Genomic DNA, 17,278 nt, shown 5'->3' with positions numbered 1-17,278 from the left:
ACAGTTATAACTGTAGAAGGAAAATAGTAAGGGGCTGAGAACACAGTCTTGCGGGACACCGGTGTTGAGGATAATTGTGGCGGAGGTGTAGTTACCTATCTTTACTGGTCTGTGGGTTAGGAAGCCTAGGATCCTATTGCAAAGGGAGGAGCTGAGCCCGAGGCCTTGGAGTTTGGAAATTAGTTTTGTTAGGATAATGATGTTAGAGGCTGAGCTGTAGTCAATAAATAGGAGCCTGACATAAGTGGCTTTGTTATCCAGGTGTTCCAGGGTTGATTGTAGGGCCAAGGAGATGGCATCTGCTGTGGACCTGTTGTGGCGATAGGCGAACAGTAGTGGGAGATCAGGTTTGATGTGTGCCATGACTAACATTTCGAAGCACTTCATAATGATGGCTATCAGAGCCACCGGATGGTGGTCATTGAGGCACACTGCCTGGCTTTTCTTTGGTACAGGGATGATGATCATCTTCTTGAAGCAGGTAGGGACCACAGATCAGACTAAGGAAAGGTTAAAGATGTCTGCAAATACCCCTCCCCGCTGGTCCACAGAGGATCTGAGAGCTCGTCCGGGTACCCCACCCGGGCCAGTCACTTTCTGTAGATTAACTTTCAAGAAGGCTGATCTGATATCTATCTGTGATGGTGACCTCAGATACCGGTTCAACCAAAGCTTCCAGGGTGGATGACGTCCTCTCGCTGACCTCTTGCTCAAAACGGGCATAGAATCCATTGAGTTCATCAGGGAGAAGTGCATTGTTGCCGGTGATTTTACACAGCTTCACCTTATTGCCTATATGTCGTGCAGACCTTGCCAAAATCAGTGGATATTCATGTGACTAGCTTGGGACTCTAGCTTGGTCCATTATTATTATGTTGATGATTTTCCGTAGATTGTATTTGGATTTCTTGTCTAGATCAGTGTCACCCGACTTGAGCGCATCAGCCTTGGACTTCAGTAAGCAGTGGATATCCCTGTTCATCCATGAGTCATAGGATCATAGAATCCTATAGTGCAGAAGGAGGCCATTCAGCCCATCGAGCCTGCACCGACCACAATTGCACCCAGGCCCTATTCCCGTATATCCATGTATCTACCCTGCTAATCTTCCTGACACTAAGGGGCAATTGAAAATGGCCAATCAATCTAATCTGCACATCTTTGGACTGTGGGAGGAAACCGGGACACTCGGAGGAAACCCATACAAATGTGCAAACTCCACACAGTCACCCGAGGCCAGGATTGAACCCAGGTCCTTGATGCTGTGAGGCAGCAGTGCTAACCACTGTGCCACCATGCCACCCACATACAATTCCCCCCCCCCGCCCCCCCAGAGAGTTTTACCTCGGTCCTCTTCCCCACCTTATCCCTGTAACCCCATACATTTATCATGGCTAATCCATCTTACCTACATACTCTGGGCTACTAAGGGGCAATTTGGCATGGCCAATCCACCTAACTTGCACATCTTTGGACAGTGGGAGGAAACCTAAGCACCCAGAGGAAACCCACGCAGATACTGGGAGAATGTGCAAACTCCACACAGACAGTCGCCCGAGGCCAGAATTGAACCCTGGTCCCTGGAGCTGTGAGGCAGCAGTGCTAACCACTGTGCCAACATGCCACCCAAGTATCGACTAATTTATGTCTCTCATTTTGTTGGGCTCAGCATCTCCTTTAAACCATTCTTGCTAATGATATACTCAGTATCCACTGTTCATACTTTAAAAAAAAATCAAATTAGCAGAACTAGGTTTTTTAAAAAAAGGGCGGCATGGACAAGTTGGGCCGAAGGGCCTGTTTCCATGCTGTAAATCTCTATGACTCTATGACTCTATGATCAAAAGGAAATTCATTTTTATTAACTGCTTTTTAGAAATAGACACAGACAGCGTAATTCACCGCTTTAATAAAGCCACAGTGTCATTTTATTTTAAAATACAGTTAAGGGATAGCCAGCAGGAGAGTGTTATGACATCTTTAAAACATAATGTAATCAGTTCTGAGCCAGGTTGCTCCCAAATGGAAGCCATTTTGAGCCACTTAATGACAATAATGTGTCAGAAACATGCAGGTTGCCTTTTTTTATATATAAAAAACATTGGTCTTTAAATTACTACAGCTGCAAAAGCCAGGTGCTGCGTTCCCTTCAGAAAGAACAGGAAATTATGAAATCGAGATTCTGCGAATGCGATGGGTGTCAGCTCATAATGCCATTCGTGAGGTCAAACTATCCACCTGGTGCACAATTGACTGGCAGAGGCAGATTGTGAGGGAAGTACGAGAATACAAACACGCTGCTTTGCCTCAGACAATAGCAACTCGAGCACTGGCTAACACTGAATATGATTAAAGGGAAACACCTACTTTAAGATGAAGCTTTGTTGTCAGTCAACAGAGATTAATCTTATGAGCAACAGTTTCTAATTAATAGTATATTCGAGGCCTTTTCACTTTGTTGGCTCTTGATTTTCCCTCTGTTTAGAAGCGATTTATTTTAAAAAACCCAACTTTCACAATTTTCTTTTGGCGAATCCTCCAGAAATGAAATGGTTCTGAATTTCTCATGATCTGACTGCAGCAAATTATTTCAGTGATTGCAATGGAAAAGGCCCATCCTAACCAATTGTCACTGAGATAGACCCCTGTGCCCAACACGTTCTGGCAGCTCGAATTTTAACTCAATACAGTGCACTGCCCTTGATGCTTAAAATTCATGTGAAGTAATTATAAATTAATCAAACATTATTGTCCAGTATTGCTTCTTAAATCAGCACTAATAAGAGCCATTTAACTTCATATGTAGATGAAAGTGGAAGGAAAATTGATTTTTATTGAGTATGAAAACAGAAATTCTTCAGATTATTTGTCTTTAATTGATATGTTTGTGCAAGTGTGGGGCTTTAATGCAATGAAAATGAACTGACACATAACATATTCTAGAAATAAGCTAGGCACAGAAAAATATAAACAAAATGGCTGCTAACAACAACAAAACTGACTGGGTGCCAAAAATGGAGTTGCTGATTATTAACTAATATGATTCCAAATTTTGTTCGATTTTTATCTTATGTGGTATTTGGGCTGCTTTTTCTTTGGTATCAGACAATGTTTCAGGAAGCAAGCAAGAAAACAACCCAAAATCAGATTATTACCAACACTTTCAGAAAAATACTAATTTACAGGGTTACAGCAAAAGCTCCAACGTCACGTTAAAAGAATGCAGAGATGGGGTTTTTTTAAGTTGTCATGTGTGAACACAGTGATAAGTTTTTTTAACTGTTTTAATTTGCATTAAAATGTTCTATTTGCTTATCAGTGATACCACAGCTTGTGTATGAGAATTTGAGATAAAAGTACGCTGTCCAAAGCAGTTATCTATCACAGGAAGTCACTCACTATTTCCATGGTTTCAGCTCTGCTATGTTTTTCAATGGAGCAGAAGTAAAAACAATAAGCTTATCATGTTAGAGACAGAGTTTTAGAAAAAGCTAATCTTTTCTTATTACATAAAGGAGAAAGATTAAAAGAAACAATTTGAAAATTCTGCAGTGTGGGTTGCATATATTAAATATTGTAGCAGCTGATAGTAATTACAAAATACAGGTGGTAAAAAGCCATTGAATACAGTCAGGCAGCTGCTGCATTCTGTACTTCAACCAGAGTTATTAAACACAGGGATGTGAGGACCTTAATATTTTTTGCTCTATTTAGAAATCTAGAAGGCAAATGTCTGTAGTGGAGAAGACCAGGACAACTGATAAGAGTTTTTAAATTTTATTTATTAGTGTCATAAGTAGGCTTACATTAACACTGCAATGAAGTTACTGTGAAAATCCCCTAGTCGCCACACTTCAGCATCTGTTCAGATACACTGAGGGAGAATTTAGCATGGCCAATGCACCTAACCAGCATGTCTTTCGGACTGTGAGAGGAAACCAGAGAACCCGGAGGAAACCACACAGAAACGGGGAGAATGTGCAGACTCCAGACAGACAGTGGCCCGAGCTGGGAATTGAACCTGGGGGTTCCTGGAGTTGTGAAGATGCAGTGCTAACGACTGTGCCACCGTGACAAAGATAATGTAATGTAAAAAGAAACTGGGATCCGGCTGAGAGACTGGTGCATCGTTGAGAAGACATACCATCCCCTGTGGTAATATTCCAGGCAATCCAAAAAAAAATCAAAGATAACAGCAGAAAATACTGGGAACATTCAGCTGATCAGGCGGTCTCTGTGGGGAAACATATTTCAGGTCACTGACCTTCCATGAGATCTGGAAGATGTTAGAGATTTTTTAAAACAGGAGAGAACCAAAAGAGGCCCATAGATAGGGTAAAGAGTAGGAATAATTAAATGACAAAAAGCATGATGGTACCTGGTAAAAGAGGTGGTAATGGCTCAAGTCTAGAAACGAAAGGAAGTGCAAGTTTCTCTCTCTGTCCTCCAAATTTCATTATCTCTTTCTGGTTCAATTTTTTTCCAAATCGACCTGAACGCTAACAGTAAAGTCCTTCCCTTCCTCAAATTTCAAGTGCAGAGCCAATATTTCAACAAGCTCTGTTTTCCTAGCACCTTAATTCAAGTTGATCCCTAATTCCTCTGCTACAGCCTTCAAATTAACCTTTGTCAACTGTTCCAAGGTACTAAGAGACAAATTGTCTCTCTTTAAAATGGTTTTAGTCATGGGTCATCAGATTCCTCATCTCAGTCGCAAACAGGAGACCCTTTTTTTAAGCTGTGCCCCCTAGTTCTAGATGCCCACAGCTGGAGAGCTTCACGCCAGCTTTCTCACCAGAACTGACACTTTGCCAATATCTGGTCAGATCGTCCCCTACGAGTACACCCAAAGTACGCTCAGATACCTCTGCATCACAGTGTTCTGCAGTTTCCCTCCATTTAAATTATATTCTGGTTTTCTATTCTTCCTGCCAAATTGGACAAACTCATTTTTTCTCTAATTATACTCCGGGCCAGATTCTCCAGCCTTGCCTGCAGCTGGGATTCTCTGGTCCTGCTGCAGTGAACGGAGATTTGGTTGAGTGCTAAATTCTCCATTCTCACTGGCAGCGGTAGTGGGGCGTAAACAGCCAGAGAATCCAACACTCCATCTGTCAAACTTTTGCTCACTCACTTAACTTAGCTATTTTTCCTTTGCAGGTTCTTTGTATCCTCCTCATGTTTTCCTACCTATCTTTGTATCATCAGTAAATTTGGCTACAATGCATTCAGATCCTTCATTCAAGTCATTAATATGAATCACAAATAGTTCAGGCCCCAGCACTGATTCCTATGGCACTCCACCAGTAACAGTTTGCCAAATTGAAAAATGGCCCATTTTTCCCGACTCTGTATGCTGTTAGTTAGTCAATCATCCATCCACACGAATATAAAACCTCCAATCATGAGCTCTTATCTTGTGTGGTATCCTTTTATGTGGCATCTTATCGAATGTCTTGTGGAAATCCAAACACACCACATCTACAGGTCCTCCTTTATCCATCCTGCTTGTTACAGCCTCAAAGGACTCTAACCAATTTGTTTAACATGTTTTCCCATTCACAAAACCATTTTGCCTCTGCCTGATTGTATAATGATTTTAGAAATGTCCCACCACTACTTCTTTTAAAAAGATTTTGTCATTTTAGTCTAATGATAGAAGTTAGACTAACTGGCCTATAACTTTCTGCTTTCCATCTCCTTCCTTTCTTGAATAGCAGTGTTAGATTTGCTGTTTGCAAATCAGCTGGAATCTTTCCAGAATCTAGGAAATTTTGGAAGATTGCAGCCGATGCAGCCACTATCTCGACAACCACATACTCGAGGGTGCATCAGATCCATGGGAACTGATGTCTTTTAGTCTCATTCATTTTCCTATCACTTTTTCTCCAATTATTGATTGTTTTAAGTTCCCCTTCTGCCTCTTGATTTTCTACTATACTCGGGATGCTCTTTGTGTCTTCTGTTGTGAAAACAGATACAAAATACTTTTCAGGTCTCTGCCATTTCCTTGTTTCACTTATTAATTCTTGAATCTCAGCCTCCAAGGGATCAACCCTTACTTTAGCTACTCTCCTCCTTTTTATATACTTGTAGAAGTTTTTACTGTCTGTTTTTATATTTCTTGCTCTCTCATACTGCATTTTTTAGTTTTTTGGTTAGCCTTTTCTGGTTTGTAAAACTTTTTCTATCTTCTGGCCCACCAATGATCTTTGCAATGTTGTCAAACTTTTCTTTCAATGTGGTGCTATCCTTTATTTTTCAGCTACAGATGATCCATCCTTCTCATACAGTCTTTCTTTCTCAATGGAATATGTCTTGATTGAGGGTTATGAAATATTTCCTTAAATGTCTACCACTGTTCCTCTACCATCTTGCCTATTAATCTATTTTCCCATTCCAGTTCAGCCAACTTTCTCTTCACACCATTGTAAATTCCTTTATTTAAGTTTAAAATACTAAGTTTAGACCTACCTTTCTCACCCTCAAACTGAATGTGAAATTCGATGATGCTATGATTGCTCATTGCTGGAAGGATCCTTTACTATAATTTCATTAATTAATCCTCTCTGATTCCATATTATCATGTCTAATATAGTTTGCTCCCTGGTTGGCTCCAGAATGTATTGTTCTAAGAATAGGAAAAACAGGAAAACAAAATACTTAACCAATGAGAAAAATAAATCTGACATATACCTCAGCAGTTTCATGGTCACAACATTGGCAGTCAATGGGACAAACACAGGGCTTAAAATTCATGAGCCCAGAGTTTTGGGTGCAGGGCTCACGGTTCATGGCCTGCCCATGCTGGTTTTGAATGAAATAGGGAGGACATGATTGTAGCTTGTGGTTGAGTGGGTCCCACATTGTTCGTGTCCTCCACACACTGCTGGCTGCTGCGCGTTCAATAGACGAGCCGAGCACTATTGTGCAGAACCCACCTGAAGCTGCCAGCTTGGTCTTCTTAAAGGCAAGCTGTCCCCCTTAAAGGGAAGTTGCACCAGAAACGTTGCTGCAATTTAAATGATGAAGAAGTAAACACCGTGGTGGAGAAAGTATTCTCCAGGTCATGGATACAGCACTGGAGGTATTAGAGATAGTGGAGAGAGCCCATGGTAAGCCATGGGTGAGAAGTGCCAGGAGAGAACCATCCTAGATGGTGAGGGAGGTCAATTCCCAGCATCTGGCCCCAAGGGTCTGGCATCAATGCCATGGGAAGTCTAGTGACCTCAGCAAGGTGGCCATCGTCAGTGAATACATCTTCAGGGTTAGACAGGGTAGATTCAGAAAGAATGTTCCCAATGGCGGGGGAGTCCAGAACTAGGGATCATAGTTTGAGGATAAGGGGTAAACCTTTTAGAACTGAGGTGAGGAGAAATTTCTCCACCCAGAGGGTGGTGAATGTGTGAAATCCCCTCCCACAGAATGTGGTTGAGGCCAAAACGTTGTCTGGTTTCAAGAAGAAATTAAACTTAGCTCTTGGGGCTAAAGGGATCAAGGGATATGGGGAGAAGGGGGGATCAAGATATTGAATTCGCTGATCAGCCATGATCAAAATGAATGGGGGAGCAGGCTCAAAGGGCCAAATGGCCTACTCCTGTTTCTAGTTTCTATGTTTCTATCTTTCAAATAAAATCTCCTACCCACTAACCTTTGATCTGATTTGATTTGATTTATTATTGTTATACAGTGAAAAGTATTGTTTCTTGCGCGCTATACAGACAAAACATACCGTTCATAGAGAAGGAAACGAGAGAGTGCAGAATGTAGTGTTACAGTCATAGCTAGGGTGTAGAGAAATATCAACTTAATGCAAGGTAAGTCCATTCAAAAGTCTGACAGCAGCAGGGAAGAAGCTGTTCTTGAGTCGGTTGGTACGTGACCTCAGACTTTTGTATCTTTTTCCCGAAGGAAGGAGGTGGAAAAGAGAATGTCCGGGGTGCGTGGGGTCCTTAGTTATGCTGGCTGCTTTGCTGAGGCAGCGGGAAGTGTAGACAGAGTCAATGGATGGGTGGCTGGTTTGCATGATGCCTCTTCAGCTGCTCAATGCACCAAACCTATCCGTGCACTCCCAGGCATTCATGCCTAACACAGATACTCCCTCCACAATATCTTTGCACATGTACCAATGATGCCAGCCTCATACTCACCTCTGATTGTCTCCAAACACTTCAAGCTATTCAGCTATGCCAGGCACATCACCCAGACACGGTGCGACACAACAATTGGCATTCTGCCCTCTCTCGAGTAGGTGGAACACAATAAAAAGGAGAGAAGCAGAAGCAATGGGACAAGGGTGCTTGCATCTTCTGAGTCCAAGGAGGAGATGGCACTCTGCGTCACAGTGCCAGTTCTTAGACGGCCTGTGGCATCTTATGTTGTTGAGAACATCGATGGTATGTTCCTGTCTTATGTTATTTTTCAATTCCCAGATCACTCTCATCTTGCTATCTGGCACAGAATTAGCTACTGATAGTGTGACCATGGGCCTCTTGTTCTTCACTCCACCCTGCTTCTCTCACACTAACCTTTTCCTTTTGAGATTTTGCTTTCAGATTATCAAGAACTACTATCTGCAGGGTCAGAGGAACTCCAAGAAGAGGAGAGTCAGAGCAAGGGCACAGCCTTGTTGAAGAGGCCCCATCGCTAGATATGACATCTAGCTCAAATACTGGCAATGCACTTACCTTGGGGATTAGTATAGAGTTAAAATTTGCACATGGGGCATCATTGGGCACAAGCTGGCTGCTGCCAGGTCAGGGCTAAGGGCGGTTAATTTACCAGCACCCTGTCACAGACCTGTTCCACTACAGGGAACTTAGAGGAGTATCATGATGGGGTGGCATAGAGGAGAAGGCAAGTGGTTGCCCACACCAGCACACTGGGTTCATTAGCTGCTCTAGCAAATCGCCTCTTCTCACTGTCAAAGAGCATTGAGGAGTCTAGTTCTGAGCTGGCAGAAGGCATTGTGAAGTGTTTGCCCTCCACACAACTTCGGCCCCATCTTCCTGCCATGTTACAGACCCAGAGGTCTTGTCACGGCGACCCTTTTGTAAGAACAGACCACCGACCCTGTGAGAATGCCGCAACACTCCCTGCCAAATCCAGCAAATCACCACAACTCCAAAAACACTCCACAGCACTTCCGGTCACTTTGCAATCGGTAATTTGTTAAAGTTTACCTGGTCTACAATCTGGGTGCCTGACTTTTGAATAGACTAATGCAGGGCTCATCTTGCAAGACGTTGTTTGCAGATTGATCTATGATGACACTAACTCGACCTGCGTGGTTCAACTTTGGTATCCTCTCATCACAGCAGCCAATTAATTGGTCAATGCGACATCAGGATGTTGCCAATTCAAAGCCTTTATATCCTCAAGAGGAAGCCTTCTCATCATAACTATACAATGTGCAACGCCCCCACAAAACCAGCACTTTTACAGCCATTGACAAAGCAGTCATCATGGCTGCAGATTGCAGTGTTCAGAAGGGTTTACACAGTGTCACAGCAGTTCAGCAATCTGTGCTCGAACAGATTATTAGGGTTGTTGAGGCACTACCCTGGGAGAGTTACCATGGCACCAGTGCAGGATCCGTGAAGCATAAAACTGCTGTCCTTTCTCAGAATTGCAGCATTTGTTCTCCAACCCCTGCAACCCTTATTGTTGCCTCTGAGCCAGCCAGCCAGGACAGACTGCTGCCACTCATGCCAACTCGGTGCTGTCTGAAGCCAGAGCTTCTATCAGCAGTTCTCACTTGAATTATCATAAATTCTCAAGATGTGATCATTTAAATATTGGGGGCAGATGATTACATTTGAAGTGGCGTAACAGGAGCATCCATCCTGCTCACACGTCAGCATATCGGAGTGGCTCCCAATGTGTGTTGGACTGATCTCCATGAACTGTATTGGAATATTTTAAGATAACGCATGATTGACAGGGCCCAAGATGAACCGCATTCTCTGTCTCTGTGATCAATTTCTCTTTCAATGGCCACTCCTGTGGTCTTTTTGATTTCAGTGGATGCAGAGGGCACTGGGCCTAGTGGGGCTTATCTAGTGATTCAAGAACAGCTTCTCCCCTGCTGCCATCAGATTTTTGAATCGACCTACCTCGCACTAAAAGCAAAGTATACTTATTAGTAACAAGTAAGGCTTACATTAACACTGTAATAAAGTTACTCAAAATTCCCCATGTCACCACAGTCTGGCATCTGTTCAAGTCAATGCACTTAACCAGCACATCTTTCAGAACGTGGGAAGAAACCAGAGCACCCGGAGGAAATCCACGCAGATATGGGGAGAAGGTGCAAATTCCACACAGACAGTGATCCAAGCTGGGAATCAAACCCAGGACCCTGGCACTGTGAGGCAGCAGTGCTAACCACTATGCTACTGTGCCACTCCCAGTTGATCTTTCTCTACACCCTAGCTATGACTGTAAAACTACATTCTCCCACCCTCTCCTTTCCTTCTCTATGAATGGTGTGCTTTGTCTGTATAGCGCGCAAGAAACAACACTGTGTAAACATGTGACAATAATAAATCAAATCAAATCAAATTGAGTGGGCTTTCCAGATAGTTTGGAAATACTGCCGTTCATGACCATAAGCTACTGCTGGGGTGTAAGAGGACAGGCAGGCGGAAAAGACATCCCCGCTGCATCGGAATTTCCCCATGCAAATGAGGTGGAACCTTGTTGTATCTGCCTCCTGCCCCGTTTTCCAACTCCTCCATCGGAATTCTGCTCTTTTCATACAGTTTCAGGCTTTGGAAAAATGTCTGCTGTGAATGCTAGCTGTAGGTTGAATAATATTATGCTGAGTAAAATTAACTTCTGCTTTGAAACAATTGTCCTCTGACACATTTTCAATGATCATATATGGCAAATGTTCATTATCAATGCTGGGTGTCAGCTTTGGTTCCATGGTGCCACTCACATAGATTCAAGCCACACTCTTGTTCTCACTGGAACGACGGAGGTTGAGGGGCGACCTGATAGAAGTCTACAAGGTTATGAGGGGCATGGACAGAGTGGATAGTCAGAAGCTTTTTCCCAGGGCGGAAGAGTCAATTACGAGGGGGCACAGGTTTAAGGTGCGAGGGGCAAGGTTTAAAGGAGGTGTATGAGGCAAGTTTCTAACACAGAGGGTGGTGGGTGCCTGGAATTCGCTGCTGGGGAAGTAGTGGAAGCAGATATGATAGTGACTTTTAAGGGGTGTCTTGACAAATACATGAATAGAATGGGAATAGAGGGATATGGTCCCCGGAGGAGTAAGGGGTTTTAGTTCAGTCGGGTAACATGGTCGGTGCAGGCTTGAAGGGCTGTTCCTGTGCTGTAATTTTCTTTGTTTTTTGTTCTTTGTTCCAGGGACTTGAACACAAACTCTAAGCTGACAGTGCAATACAGTGCTGAGAGAGTGCTGCACTGTCAGAGATGCCACCATTTGAATAAAATGCTTTTGTTAAAGATCCGATGATACTCTTTCAAGAACTTCATCAAAGTTCTCCCTGTGTCCTGGCCAATATTTAGCCCTCAATCAATAACACTAAATAAACAGATTACCTGATTAAAATCAGACTGTTGTTTATGGGAGCTTGCTGTGCACAAAATGGCTCTGATGTTTCCTACAACATGAACTGCACTTCATAGAATCCCCACAATGCAGAAGGAGACCATTCAGCCCATTGAGTCTGCACCAACATCCTAATTAGGCCCACCCAAGCCCTATCCCTGTAACCCCACACATTTTACCCTGCTAATCCCCTAATCTACATGCTAAGGGGTAGTTTAGCATGGCCAATCCACTACACCTGCACATCTTTGGACTGTGGGAAGAAACCGGAGCACCCGGAGGACATCCACGCAGACGCAGGGAGAATGTGAAAACTCCACAGAGAGTCACCAAGGTTGGAATCAAACCTGGGTCCCTGACGCTGTGAGGCAGCAATGCTAACCACTGTGCCATCGTGTCATCCATGGAAAAGTATTTCATTGGGTTAAACATTTTAGGGCATCTTGAATTTGTGAAGGGTGCTAAATAAGTGAAAGTCTTTCGTTCAATTGAAGCTTTGGAACTGGGAGATCTGAAAAAAGACCTGCAATTTAATTCAATCCTCAGCAAACATTCTTCCTTGTCAATTAATGTTGGATGCATTTAATTCATTGTTATCTTGTTCGTTACATGGTGAGATTAAATATAGAAATTGTCGGAATGCCAGCAGATTGGTCAGCATCTGAAAGAAAAGGACATGTGAATGTTTCATGTGGAACCTTTCAGCAAAATTGAAGTTTGATAACTCTTCTTCACATGTGGGTGTTGAGAATGTGGAACTCACTGCCATGGGAATGGGGGGGTTAAGGTGAGTGGCACAGAAGCACTTAATCTACCTGGGTACAAGAGGAGGAATTAGAAGGAGATGTCGGTAGGGTATGATGAAGTAAGCTGTGAGGAGGTTAGTGTGACTCATAAATACCAACATATTGTTTCTGTGTGTAAAATTCTGGATAATTCTGATGCTTTAATGGGTAATGGTATTACCTGGTGTGTCATTGGAACACGTAGTCCAGACGCTCCCGTGTTCGATTCCTGCTCTGTGCTGCTCTGTGCTGAGTTAGCTGGTCCTGGCTTCAACATTAGTTGGACTGCTCCAAGAAAAACGACTTGGTCTCCTGCTCTTGATTGCTGCCTAGGCCTCATACTGGAAAGTGCGAGAGTGTAGGTAGCACGTGAGCAGTGAATCAAGCTCAGCATCCATCTTGGGCTGATTGAGTTATATTGATGGTGATTGGAATGATTTTTGCACCCTAAGCATTTTGTCCCTTCGGATAGAAGAATGATGATGATAAGAAACAAAAGTGGGTCTGCAAAGGGGATGGGGGGAGGGGGTGGAAATAATAGCGTTTCAAGTAAAAATAGCCTTTCTGTAAATATAACCAATTCATGAGTTTTGGGTGTGAATATAAACATAGCAAGGTTGCACTGTCAAAATCAAGTGTGAAAATATTAAGTATTGTCTTGGCCTGTGGTTAATTTGCAAGAAAGAATATAAAGAATTTGCTGTCACAACCCAGCTCCTTGCAACAAAGGTTTATCGGTGACCATTGTGTCCTATCTGCTTCTGGTGATATGTGATACCAAAGTCTTCCTTGGTTGAAGCAGGGATAAATCCTTCTGTTTTCATGCTGTTAACATATACTAATTGCAATCCAATTCTTTGCAATACCTACTGCAATACATTTTTGCTCTATGTGACAGCAAACATTCTCCCAGCTCCCTCTTTGGAAAGCAGCCCACCTCCAGTACAATCAAACCATATGTAAATTGTATCCATTAGTTTAAGCGCTGCTGGAATAAGTATTGTGATTGCAGCTGTCATATGCTGGCTTTCTATTTGCAGGGCTGGGGGCGGGTGCGGGGAGGGTGGCTGACGAACATAAAGGAAACACATGCTTGCAATAGAGTGAGCTCTGTCCTTTCTATCACATTCTATAGAGAAAGTACAGCCACACCAGCTATTGTCAAAGGTCACTTCTCTGCCTGCTTTAGCATGCCCTTTCATGCAGAAGACCCAGCTGCAGGACCAGATGTTGCTCAGGGCATTTTCTTTAAAGGTCAGTGCAAGGGTCACTGGGTAGTCATTGGGTATCCTGGGCAGTAGTGGGACACATTGGAGCTGGTAAATACATGGGGTTAAAAGGGGATGCTGCCTTGCTGGGATGGAAATTTGGTTTATAGCAAGGGGGTATAACACCATTTGATTAATAGGCCAAGAAATTACCCTAATGTCATATCTATAAGTTGCTCCCAATACAACAAACATACAGAGAAAGCTGAAATGGCTTGATACTTTCAGTCAATCAGTTTGTGCAACATTAATGATTATTTTAGTAACCCTTTAAATACTTCGAGCACATCTAATTGTTCCTGCATAATTTTCAATTGTTAATTCAGAGAAAATATTAAACGCGTTCAGTGGCTGCTTAGGATCCTATCCTTTTAGCTTTTCCTTGAAAGCAAAGTGGGATATCCTGAGATCGTGAGAGAAGCTACCTAAATGAATGTCTTTCTTTCTGACTCCTTTTATAGCTTACACAGTTGCGCCTTTGACTCTGATGCAGCAGGTCATTAGTGCGAGTCAGTCCTAGAATTACCAATCATTTCAACCTATCTGTCTTAGCTGAGAAAGGTACTTCAGCTCTTGTCCAGTACATTGAATGAAGCACCAGGTGGAAGTATTTCATCTTCATATAGGAAATAAAATAAGTGACAACCTAATCAATGTGCCTCTCTTCCTAACCAGTTAAAACTTGGCATTAACAGCAGATTCTGTAAGTTATAAAGAAGACAATACAGGCAGAGACCGTTCAAGCCAACAAATCCATTCCTGCTGTTTTGCTAGCAAAATCTAAAACTAATCTTACGGCTCTGCCCTCTGCTCATAGTGTTGCACCCTCCTCTGTTTCAGATTTTTATTACAATTATCCTACGTTACATCCTGATTTTGATGGGACTACACTTCAAAAAAAGTACTTCATTGGCTGGAAAGTGTTTTGAAATGCCTGGTGTTTGTGAAAAATGCTGGCTGGATTCTCACAAAACTAAGTGCCCCTCGGGCGGGAAAATGGGAGAATTTCCTGCCCGTGTTTTGGGAGTACTTACCTGAATGAATCTCCATCACTCTGTGCAATACAGACTGCCTCAGGCTGATTCACGCTGAAAAGTAGGGAGCGGGGCCTATTCCTGCCCAAGAGGCCAGCAGCCTAGTGCGGGCCACTGCGCATGTGCCGATCTGTCAGTGTGGAAATCTCCTCCCTCTCCCATCGCCCCACTTGCAGAGTGGCAGCAGTTCTCCCCCACAACCAATCGCCCCCCTCAATAGCCCCACCCAGTATGCCCTGCCTCCCTCAGGCCCCGCCCCTCAGCAGTGCCAGTGTGCCCCTTGGGCAGTGCCAAGGTGCTAGGCTGGCACTGCCCAAGAGGCACTCCCCCTTGCCCCTGACCTCCTTGAGGGGCCGAAAAGGCCTCTGTCCCCCCCCAGTGGGATGAGGATACCTGTTCCCTGTTAGTGGAGAGCAGTTGTAAACGCTGCTGATGGGAACCACTTCCAGCGCGGGGGAAGGGGGGGTGCTGGGGGAGACACTTGCGTTAAAGGTTCGTCAGCAAAATCCTATGAAATTGTTCATTAACTTTCCTCCAAAGTTTCTAAAAAAAGTTAGGATCTATCAAGCTAGATTTCACTCTGAGATCTAACTTTTCCAGTGTTAACATCAGTGCAATTGGCATTCTGGTTATAGTGAAAAGGAGGATTGGACAGGTACACCATTACAAAATCTGCTTGGATGTATTCTTGCAACATTCATCTCAAGATATCCACCCACCCCATACTTTGGCCGTCCTCACATTGCACCCCCTTATACACCCTTGGAAAGCTAACAGGCTCTTCAGTGCCTATTGGATGATTGTTGGTTGTCTGTCCAACAGACTATTCCCCCCACCTACAATACTTCAATAAATAATGAATGAAAGTGATCCAAACCAAATGAAAATTAACACAAAAATGCTGTTAATAGGATACTGGGAATTAATCTTTATTTCCTGGGGCCTCCAGGACATTTCTGGAGGTTTGGCAACCCTGGTCTCCTCCCCTTCTACCAACTGCCTAAGACATCTTACAGCTTCATCCAAATGAGTCTGGGTCGGTGATAGGTTCTGTTTCAGTGTTCAGATGTATATAGAAGAAGGCTGATGGTTGGAGGACTGCGATTCCTGGCCTCCTGCCTAAAGCTCCTCAGGCTAATTTCAGACATTGATGATAGTGTAAACTGCCCAATATTGGATAGGTCGCAGATCGTAGCATCATAGAATCCCTACAGTACAGAAGGAGGCCATTCAGCCCATCGAGTCTGTACTGACCACAATCCCACCAGGCCCTATTCCCATAACCCTCATTAACCCTGCTAATCCCCCTGACACTAGGATCAATTTAGCATGGCCAATCAACCTAACACATACATCTTTGGGCTGTGGGAGGAAATCAGAACACCGGGAAGAAACCCACGCAGACATGGGGAGAATGGGCAAACTCCACATTGACAGTGACCCGAGGCCTGAATTGAACCTGGGTCCTTGGCACTGTGAGGCAGCAGTGTTAACCACTGTGCCACTGTGCCACCCATCATATACCACCTTGAAGTCAATGGAAAGGGAGATCAAAGGAAATGTGTAAACAACAGTTGATCCGATATCACCAAAAGTCAAAATGAACACCATTGGGTGTTGCACCAAGGGCTTACCTTAGGCAGGCAATCCGTCTGTTAACCCCTCTTCCCAGGTAATCTGAAGTGCTTATGGACGGACCCTCCGTCAACAAGCAGGAAACTTCAAACAGTTGTGAGGAACCCAATTACAGCTCTTTCTGTTTTATACCTGACATGTCTGTCAGGTTCTCATGAAAATTTACCTCATAGTGTTTACTCTACTGATGATCTACCTTACAACCTTCCCTTACTGAAGATGCTATTTATAATCTCATCAAACTCAAAATCTAACTTACTATATTACCTTCCTAAAAAGCTATTTTACGGTCTCGCCTTTCTGAAAATTTACAAACTGGACTGTCATTCCTTACTGAGGCTATCAAAAGCTGTCACCATTTAAAAAACTTTGTTAAATTTCTTTGTGACATTCTCTATGCCAATGAAAATTGCCCCTATCTGAAATTGCTCCTCATATCTGTAACTTCTCATCCCTGGTAGAGCCTATTCTTTCTACGCTGTGAGTGAGCGTGAGGCTTGGTTCTCTTTCTGCTTGGCTAAACAAGGACATTAAATGTCAAGCAGGCTGGGAAAGTAGAAAAATTGAACAATAAATCAATGAGAGAAAAGAAAAATATATATTTTAATCATTTGGCCAAGACTATCTACTGCACAATTGTTTTTCTTTATTTGTTTTGTAGTTCAATTCTTAGAAGAGATAAAGAATTATTTATATGGTGCCTTTCATAACCTCAGGATTTTCCAAAGGACTTTATAGCCGACTGGGTATTTTTGGAGTTACTGTTGTAATCCAGCAGTCAATTTTGCATACTGCAAGGTCTCATTAACAACAGTACAGTAATGACCAGATTCATTGTCTGCTGGTTATGCTGGGACTTTAAAACATAATTGGTGGAATTTTATGAGAAAGATTCTAAGTGTCCAGCTAGTGTGAAAATGGGAGAGTTGCAGCCTCGTTTTTTTGGCGTATTTTTACGCCCAATCTTGTGCAAATACT

Source organism: Mustelus asterias, chromosome 5 (genome assembly GCF_964213995.1).
Source record: "Mustelus asterias chromosome 5, sMusAst1.hap1.1, whole genome shotgun sequence".
NCBI lineage: Eukaryota > Metazoa > Chordata > Chondrichthyes > Carcharhiniformes > Triakidae > Mustelus > Mustelus asterias.
Note: the sequence above shows the minus strand (reverse complement) of the source record.